Source organism: Aotus nancymaae, unplaced genomic scaffold (assembly GCF_030222135.1).
Source record: "Aotus nancymaae isolate 86718 unplaced genomic scaffold, 86718_ANA_hifiasm-v0.15.2.pri h1tg000014l, whole genome shotgun sequence".
In the NCBI taxonomy this organism is placed as follows: Eukaryota; Metazoa; Chordata; class Mammalia; order Primates; family Aotidae; genus Aotus; species Aotus nancymaae.
Window position 1 is genome coordinate 50157670 of NW_026988425.1, and position 10510 is coordinate 50168179.

At 41.1% G+C, this 10510-nt stretch overlaps 1 non-coding gene across 1 annotated transcript; it reads right to left on the reverse strand.

Annotated features, from left to right (window-relative positions):
- Nucleotides 1–451: 451 nt before the first annotated feature.
- LOC135275039 (small nucleolar RNA U13) lies at nt 452–554 on the reverse strand. Its single transcript, XR_010342759.1, has one exon. It is a non-coding gene; the product is annotated as a small nucleolar RNA U13 (small nucleolar RNA).
- Between the last annotated feature and the right edge of the window lie 9956 nt (nt 555–10510).

Here is a 10510-nt window from a genome sequence, read left to right on the forward strand (position 1 = left end):
TTATCGTAGTGAGAGGGTTTCTCCATGTTGGCCAGGGTGGTCTTGAACTCCTGACCTCAGGTGATCCACCCACCCCAGCCTCTCAAAGCGCTGAGATTACAGGCATGAGCCACCGTACCCGGCCTGTTTGTTTGTTTTTTGAGATGGAGTTTTGCTCTTTTTGCCCAGGCTTGCGTGCAATAGAGTGATCTCTGCTTACCGCAGCCTTCATCTCCCAGGTTCAAGTGATTCTCCTGCCTCAGCCTCCTGAATAGTTTGGATCACGGGCATGCACCACCACACCCGGCTAATTTTGTATTTGTAGTAGAGACAGGTTTTTCCATGTTGTACAGGCTGGTTCCTCCCAACCTCAGGTAATCCGCCTGCCTCGGCCTCCCAAAGTGCTGAGATTATGGGCTGAGCCACCACGCCCGGCCGGAAACCTGAAAAGTTAATGGAAATTTTTTTTTCACATCAGATGGGAAATGTGCCAACATTGTAACAAGGTTTGAGGGAGGCACATCTCACATATGCACATGAAAACCCAATCATCAGGCTTATGAACTACAAAGAATGTGACACTTGTGTCTTAATATTTTGTGCAAAAGTAATTTCTGCCATTACTTTTAATGGTGAAAACCACAATTTTGCACCAACCTAATATACTTATTTTATTTTAATTAATATACTAAGCCAAGACAGTTTAAAGTGATATAAGTACTGCTCTGTGAAGGTTAAGCACAGAGGAAGGGATCTAGCTCAGAGATCTCCATCCTCTAGCCTTCTAGGGAAAACCCTGATCAAATAGCCATGGGCTGGTCAATGATCTTCAGTTATTCTGTTTCAGAGAGAAGCTTGGCTTCAGAGAAGGAAAGGCCGATGCAGACACATGAGCAACAGTTAGGTACATCCTATTCCCAGACACATACATAGGATAAGGAAGTCAGGTATTGGGATTGTAGCTTTGGAATGGACCATACTTGCTTCAGAATATTATCATGGGGAGTTTGAAAAGCAAGGGCTTTCCTTTGTTGACTCTCCTTTCACCAATCTTCCTGGAAAGAATATTCTGCAGTTACAAAATAGTTTCCTTGGTTGCAAGTCTGATACTTATACTAAAACCAAATCGATAAAAAAGGACCAACATGAATTTCAAAAAAAATATATTGTGTGAGCTTGTATAGCTAAGAATTCTCAACCCCCTATATAGGATCTGGAGAAAGATATAGTACTTATTATATTAAATAATAGTTTAGGTAAATGTGTATCTGTCTCCCTAAGAGAGGAAGGCAGTCCATACTGAAAAGCAAAAATGAAATGGATATACTTCCTGAGAGGGCTGGAATTTTCTGAAAATTGTCCCCTCTGATTCTTCACAGGATTTAGGGAATGGCCATCTTCCATAATTAACAAATAAATTAATGAAATTTAATGTCAGGGTCAAATGAAACTAGAAACAAAGCTTATCTGGTGGTATGTCAAATTATGAGAGTCATTATTTAAAGCATAGATGAAAGATAGACTCTTAGAGGAAACACTATGACCTCCCGCTTCTTGGTTTTCCTTGTGTGATTTCCTCATTTTGAGTATGAAGGGATATGTGTCATCAGGTTATATGATAGTGCCCATCTTGCTAGTGTCTCTCATTCTCTTGTGGCTCTGAAAAATCAAGCTGCCATGTTTGAGCTTCAATATGGAGAGACCCACATGTTAAAGAACTGAGGGCAGCCTCTGCCAACAGCTAGCAAGAAACGGAATCTCTCAATCCTACAACCTTAAGGAACTGAATTTTGCCAACAAAAGCAGATCCTTCCCCAGTCAAGCCTCAGATAAGACAGCATCCTCAGCCAACAACTTGTTTTCAGCCTTGTGAGAACTGAAGCAGAGAACTCAGCTATGTTGTGCCTAGACTCCTTACCACAGAAACTGAGATAACAAATGTGTGTTATTTTAAGCTGCCAAGTATGTGATAATTTGTTATGTAGTGGAAAACTAATACAGCAGGGAAAAGTTAAAAACTATTCATATAAATATTTATAATGGATATGATTGCTACACATTTAAATCAAGATTTTCTTAAGTTCATAAGGAGATATGAATCTGGAGAAGGAAATTATATCAAGCAGAAGCTGCTCTTGAGTTGTGAAGATGTGATCCAACCATTCTAATGTATTCAATTTTTTTATTCAGTAAGTATTGAGCATCAACTATGTGCCAGGGACTGAGGTATGAATCTAAGGAAGACACATATGTTGTCCTCATTGAGGACTTCAAAAGTCTAAAGAGAGAGATGGATACATAACCAACATAGCCATGTCACAGTGCTATAAGGAAGATGTTAAGAGAATATTCTGGAAATACTCATACATGAATACCTCAGAAACTAGGCATTATAAACCTCTCTCTACCTTTAATTCTACATCCTCATACCTTGTGGTGGATTAAAAATGGCCACAAATTCTTCAATACGTGTCTATGGAGAGATTTGAGGGCTATTTCCTTTCATCTTGAATTTAGGCAGGCTTGTTCAGGGTCTAGCTTTTAAGAGGAACTTTCACCTTGGTCTGTGAAAGTCCTGAGTCACTGTGTACAAAGACCATCTACCTTGTTAGACCGTTTATAGAGAGCTGAGACTACAGGGAGAGGGAGAGTGGCCCAGCTGATCCCAGTCTCCCTAGTGACCCTATCCAGGAACTTGGCATGTGAGTAAAGCCATCCTGGAACTTCCAGACCAGACCAGCCACCAGATGAATAATACTAACTGACCCCAGTCAATGCTACATAGAGCAGAAGAACTGCCTAACTGAATTCTTCCCAAACTACTAACTCAAAAATGTGTATGACATAATAAAATGATTGTTTTAAGTCACTGTTTTGTTAGGAGCAATAAGCAACCAGAATAAAAGTCTGATATTTATCATGTACCATGCTGAAAAATCTGACCATCTCCCCTCCTTGAAACTCTCTCAGTGCCTTCCCATTACTCAATTCCCTCTTGTATGTCATTGAAGTCTCTCATTACATGACCTCTACCTACTTCTCCGGTCTTATCTCCTAACATGGCCTCCAACTCCAGGCTCTCATATTACCTATTTGCTAATGGTTCCTGGGCCAACATCCAGCATACTGTTTCCTGCCTCCATGCCAAGAAGAGACAGCTTATTCTGTTTCCTTGGCCCATCATTGCCTTCTTCATTTGTGTTGCCTAACTTGCTCACCGTGTAAAAAAATTCATCTAAGAAGTTATTTCCTCCCGGAAGTCTGCTCTAAGCCATGAGAAACTCACAGCCAAAAATGCAAATGATTCCAGATAATCATTCACTGTAGAAAAGGAATTGAGGAAGAGATTTCTAGACCACAGAGCACAAAAGGAATGGAGGAAGCCAGATAAAATGGCAGACTGAAAAAATTATTTGCTCTTTTAGTTAGTCTCTCTCAACATGCACAATGTCATGGATGCTGTATTAGTCATTTGAACAAAGTGCTATGTTAATTCAAAAGAGGGACAATTACTTTTCCCTGGAGAGATTGGAGATGGTTTCTAGAGGAAGTGTGACACTGAAGCAGGTTCATGAAAGCTGAGTAGGAGCTCACTAAGGGAGATAATGGAGGGAAGCAGTTCTTGGCAGAGGGAACAGCAAGAGGAAGCAGTGGGAATATGAAAGGACAAGGTATTACCAAGAGGTCTGGAGAGAATAGAGCAGGGAGTGTGGGGTGAGAAATAAAGGCCTCCAAGAAAGTAGACACCTTCCTTATATGCCATGCTACACAGGGGATTTGCACTTTATTTTGTAGGGAGATACTGGAGTTCTTAAAGCAGGATACTGTTGTGAACAGATTTGTGGTTCAGAAAACAAATTCTGTTAATACTGTGGAGGATGACTTAGGGGAATGAGAGACTGGAAGAGAGCTTGAACTAGAGTATCTCCTTATTTTGGAAGAGAAGGAAGAGGGTGTTCTGAGTAATGCCAGGGAGATAGACTAGCAAGACTTGACAGTGGGATATGGTAAGAAATGTATGGACAGATCTGTGATCAAAGCCTAGGATAATTATCGCTGATGAGATGTGTATTCTTAAGCAATTTGCAGCTTCCCTCCCCTCCCCTCCCCTCCCCTTTCCTCTTTTTTTTTTCTTCCTGAGACAGGATCTGGCTTTGATTCCCAGGCTGGAGTACAGTGGTGTAATCGTAGCTCATCTGCAGCCTCAAACTCCTGGGCTCAAGCGACTCTCCCACCTCAGCCTCCTGAGTAGTTGGGATTATAGGCACACACCACTATGTGTGGCTAATTTTTTTGATTTTGTGTGGAGACAGGGTCTTACTTTGTTGCCCAGACTAATCTCAAACTCTTGGGCTCAAGCAATCCTCCTGTCTCAGCCTCCCAGAGTGTTGGGATTACAGGCATGTTCCACCAAAGTTCCAAAGATGCTTGGCCTACACCATATTTGAGATTCAAATTCCTCATCTGTAAAAATGGTTAGACTTAATATTTGCATCTCAGGTTTCTGGAAGGCTTAAATAAGAACATGTGAAGGTGACTGGCATGAGATCTAGTACAGATCAGACTCTCAATGTTTATGTGCAATTTTAATTTTTTTGGTCACCATTGGAAATGGGGAATGAGATGTTAGTCCATTCTCACAATGCTATAAAGAACAACCTGAGACTGCATAATTTATGAAGAAAAGAGGTTTAGTTGATTCACACTTCCACAGGATTAACAGGAAGCATGACTGGGAGGCCTCAGAAAACTTACAATCATGGCGGAAGGTGAAGGGAAAGCAAGCACATCTTAACGTGGCAGAGCAGGACAGAGAGCAAAGGGGGAAGTGCCATCCACTTTAAACCATCACATCTCATGAGAACTCACTATCATGAGAATAGCAAGGAGGAAATCTGCCGCCACTGATCCAGTCACCTCCCGCCAGATCCCTCCTCCAATTTGACATGAGATTTGGGCACAGACACAAATCCAAACCACATCAGATGAGGAAGACATTAGGGATAATTCTGAGTTTTCTCATTGATTTCAGATTTAAACTCATTAATTTGAGTATTCTCTTTCTTCTCTCTTTTTCAGAGGGAGCTAACTTCTGGGTGAATAGCAGAGACAGCTTCTGTCTTCAGTTGTGTCCTTTGTGCTTCTTGGGTGTCATCACCCCCACATTAGGCACCTGCAGGGATGTCCTTGTCCCCACTTGGGCTCTGGATATACATTGCATGCTACTTTCCACTTTTGTGTCGCATGGTCATGACTATAAGTCCCCTTGAACCCTTTGTCAGCTAAATTATGTGTTCTTCTTTGGGACCCATGGGCACTTTAGTTTTTCCGTGCCCCTCTGGAGGCTGCGAAAGATTTAGAGAGACTGCTTCAGACTTTCCTTACCTAGGGCACTCTATGTAGCCATCTTGACCTTACTTCTGTGACAACATTGAGGTCTAGGAAACATCTGCTAGGCTGCTGCCTCCCAGGATTCCAGATGTTAATAGATTCCCAACACTGTCATGAGCCTCCACCATATCTCCCCAACTTGGAGCTAACCCCAAGGTAAGGGGCATGGTGGAGGACATTTTCTTAGATCTTCACTACCTAAAGTTATTTTGCTTAACACTCATTTCTCTACTTTTGCCCTCCCTAACTTGCAAAGTCCTTTTCTAGCCTGAGGGTAGGGGTGGGGGTGGGGTGGGGGGTTGATATTAGTGGGAGGGGCAATTAAGACGAGTCAGCAAATATCTCTCCAAATCTTTCTATCTTACTATTAAGACTTTTGAATTTGAGAGTCCAAGAGTTTGGCACCTTCATTCTCTGCTAGTCAGTGGATTTTGTCGTTGTTTGTTTTTCTTTTCTTTTCTTTCTTTCTTTTTTTTTTTTTTTCTGAGATGGAGTCTTGCTCTGTTGCCCAGGCTGGAGTGCAGTGGTGCGATCTCGGCTCACTGCAACCTCTGCCTCCTGGGTTCAAGTGATTCTCCTGCCTCAGCCTCCTGAGTAGCTGGGATTATAGGCGAGCGCCACCATGCCCAGCTAATTTTTGTATTTTTAGTAGAGATGGGGTTTCACCATGTTGGTCAGGCTGGTCTTGAACTTCTGATCTCATGATCTGCCCGCCTCAGCCCTCCCAAGTGCTGGGATTACAGGTGTGAGCCATTGCGCCTGGCTTGTTTTTCTAATGCAATCAAGGAGAGTTGTTAAGTGAAGAGTGTAGAGAGAAAAAAACAAAACAAAACACATATTCTAGAACAAATACTTAAATATATTTATATACTGAAATAAAGTTTTTGTCTCTTCCAAATATATGCACCCTCTTCTTACACCTGCCAAGACAGTCGGAGGTAAGAAACCTCAAATTAGGCCAGGCGTGGTGGCTCATGCCTGTAATCCAAGCACTTTGGAGGCCAAGGTGGGTGGATCACCTGAGGTCGGGAGTTCAAGACCAGCCTGACCAACATGGTGAAACCCGGTCTTAAAAAAAAAAGAAATCTCAAATTAGAATAAAGACTATTTCCTTAATCTGATTTCTGTGTGCAGGTAATGAGAAGAGGTGAAAGATTAACCAGATTCTGAAAACTTGGTTTGAAGTATCAGGGGCCAGAGCATAAAACTAGATATTTTCCCAGGGTTGATAGAAACTGAGCCTCAGCGGTCACATAGAAAATTTCCCAGTGACATTCAAGGAAGCCCGTACTCTATTGTGTAAGAAAAGAGAAAAACTAAAAAAGCTCCCAAACTTCTCCTTGTGTCCAGTTGTGATTCTGCCTTGTGGAGCTGCAGGAGAGGGTCACCAATGCCCAGACATTCCACTACATCTTCCCTTCTCTTGCCCAGTTTTTCATGCATTCCTCCTTTACCTTTTTATCTCTTAACATCATTCTCATGAATTTTTTTCATATACTCCCTACCTTTTTCTAAGTTTATGAAGACAGAAAAAGAAATTAAGAATGCATTATCTGTCTTGTGTGTTAGATGTCATGGCAGGAGGTAAAATGGAAACTGAGTATGTCTTTCAACCCCTGGAGCATCTAGCTACAGATGGACTAAATGGTCCAACTCAAATGCAGAAAACTCTTCTAAACCACTTAGACTGTGATTCTGATTTCAAATAAAAAGTGAGTTTTTTTTTTCCAATTAGAATATGTTAAGCGGTTTTCTCAAACGAATTACAGACAAATTTTCAATGCCTGGATAACAAGCATAACCCTAAGTGTTGCCCTTTTTTGTGTGCCAGCTATTGACAGGAACTCACTATACCAGACACTTTATATCCCAATTAATCTTTACAACAATCAGGGCACGAAGTAGCAGATGTTCACTATTCTCACACTCTTATGACCTAGAAGTGTTAATTTATATATATATGTAAATTATATATAAAAATTATACATATTTATTACATATTATAAATATATTATTTATATATTTACTATATATAAATATTAAATTATATGTAAAAACATTATATATATGTAAAGAAACATGGTCTCTCTGTCATGCAGTGACTCTATCATAGGTCACTGCAACCTCAAACTCCTAGGTTCAAATGATCCTCCTGCCTCAGCCTCCTGAGTAGCTGAGACTACAGGTATGTGCCATTTCACCTAGCTAATTAAACAAAATTTTTTTTGCACAGATGAGGTCTCCCTCTGTTGCCCAAGCTGGTTTCAAACTCCTGGCCCCAAGCAATCTTCTTGCCTTGGCCTCCTAAATTGCTGGAACTACAACATGAGCCACTACACACAGCTATTTTGGTATATTTCTAATATCTTTTAGATGCATGTAATTTTTGCTTTGTCAGTTACCATCATGGCCTAAACAATTTCCTATGTTGTTAACAGTTCATTTTACTGACTACACCCATGATTCTTTTAATAACTCATTGAAATTTTCCAATACATTTCACAGATACAGATATCAGGAGTAGACACAGCAGAAGGTGTGGTAGTCTCAGATTAGCCTGGGTGTAATCTTGGAAGGAGGCAACTGCCTGGCTGCTCCCACTACTTTTGCGTCTCCTGTAGCCAAGACTCAAGCCCCTTTTTTGCATGGTTTCTGGGGTTTAGTTTGTGAGGGAAGAAGAGGAGGATAAAGCCAACTCAGACTTCATGGCAGCATTGTGCCCATTTTGCCCTATCATTGCCATTCTCCAGTAGAAACACTTTGAACACTGACACATGCTCCCTTAAGGAGAAACTTTCTAGTTTGGGTAAAAAGACCAAAAAGTGGGAAAAAATAATAGAATTATGGAGATCATGGTGGAAGGAGCTACCATGGCATGACCCTGAAAGCCCTCAGCATACTCTGGCATGGATCTCTGAGGAAGTACAGGATGGCCTCTGTGTAAGTGTTTTTCATGTTGGTTGGAATTTTCACTGGTAAGAACGCCAGTTCCTTTACGCCTTGGCCAGAAGGTTTCAGATCCTGAATTTGTGGGCCCAAACTCATTCGTGCTTTTTCTAAGTAGAATAAATAGTCAAGTTCAACCTGTGGATCAACAGTCGACATTATGCCAACCAATATATTTCTCTTTTTGGAAGCAACTAATGAGTTTTAATAATTCTTCTTGAGTCTTTCTCACATAAGGAAACAGGGCACATAATTTAAACTGCCCTGGGGGAAATTCTATGATAGCCTTTGTAAAACTAACATTCCAGAAGGGAGGGGATTTTACCAATGCAAGGGATTATTAATAGCTATTTTGTGCCTTCAGATGACATGATGCTTTATGTGTTAGTGAATTTCAAAGGGATCACATATGTGCAAGGGGGTCAGACCCGGATCAAGGGGGTGTGTGGCCACTGGCTCTGATTTTTGTTTTGCTCGGCCTTGGTGGAAGCAACCAGTTAGGCAAATAGAGCCAGGCACACTACCTTTTCATGTATTAGACAATTGGTAATTCTTTGTTGTTTATGACAATGGGTTTGAGAGGAATCTCTGAACATGGAGATAGAAAACCAGGTAGCTCTACCACTTACTAGTTCTATAACTGTAGACAGATTACTTGTCTCACCTGAACCTCCATTTTCTTATCTGTAAAATGGAAATACAATCTCTTTCAATAAGTTATTATGAAATCTAAATAAGATAATATATGTGAAAGTCCTAAACATGGAAAAATATGTTATAATTTTTAAGGTATATTATTACTGTTGTTATGATTATTATTACTAGTAAGTTTAATCACAGAAGACTTACAGACTGACTAGTAAACTAGGATAACTTAGTGGGGATCTGTGGTTTGGGGTCTCAAAATAACAATGAAAACCTAAATGTCAGACCTTTTTTTTGTTTTTTTTTGAGATGGAGTTTCACAATTGTCGCCCAGGCTGGAGTGCAATGGCACAATCTCGGCTCACCACAACCTCTGCCTCCCGGGTTCAAGTGATTCCCCTGCTCAGCCTCCCGAGTAGCTGGGATTACAGGCAGTAGTCACCACGCCCAGCTAATTTTGTATTTTTAGTAGAGATGGGGTTTCTCCATGTTGGTCAGGCTGGTCTCAAACTCCCAACCTCAGGTGGTCTGCCTGCTTTGGCCTCCCAAAGTGCTGGGGTTACAGACGTGAGCCACCACGCCAGGCCCAGACCTTTATTTTACACACACACACACACACACACACACACACACACTATCTCTCTCGCTCTCTCTGCAGTTTATTTCATTGAAGACATTGGAACTTGTTTTCATTAGTTTCTGGTTCAAACAATTAGTTAATGGCAACATCAAAATGATAAACCACTGTTTTGACCGGGCACAGTGGCTCACGCCTGTAATCCCAGCACTTTGGGAGGCCAAAGCGGGTGGATCACTTGAGGTCAGCATGGCCAACATGGTGAAACCCTGTCTTTACTAAAAATACAAAAATTAGCTGGACATGGTGGCAGGCGCCTATAATCCCAGCTACTTGGGAGACTGAAGCAGGAGAATCACATGGGCCTGGAAGGTGGAGGTTGCAGTAAGTCGAGATCATGCCACTGTACTCCAGCCTGAGTGACAGAGTGAGACTCTGTCTCAAAAAGAAAAAGAAGAAAAAAAGATGATAAACCACTATTTCAAGAAAATGTGAAATTGGACTGAGTGTTGAAGCAGCCTGGTTCTGACATTAAATCCTATGGTGACGTATCACATGGAGATACAGAGGCTTGTGGGCAAATAACTGAAGTTCTTGATAATTAAGCTTGATGGAGGACACAGACAGATTGTTCAGGCTAAGAATCACCAATGGATTTTTGTCATTTTAATGACATTGTTCATCTATAAAAGTAGTGTTCAGAAAACATTGCCATTATATAATTCTTGTTAATTCCTTAGGATAAGAAATAATACCCGCCATTTATTATTAATCAACCATTACATGCCAGGCAGTCTACTTAAATCTTATCACTTAATCCCTTTGGCCATCTGGAAAGTGGCACTACTGTCATATTTTACAGATGTGATCAAATCTCAGAGACACTTGGGAACTTGCTCAAGGTTACACAGCTGGTAAATGTCAGGCCCTTTCCATCATTTACAGTTAATGAGTATGGATGACCCAGAGACT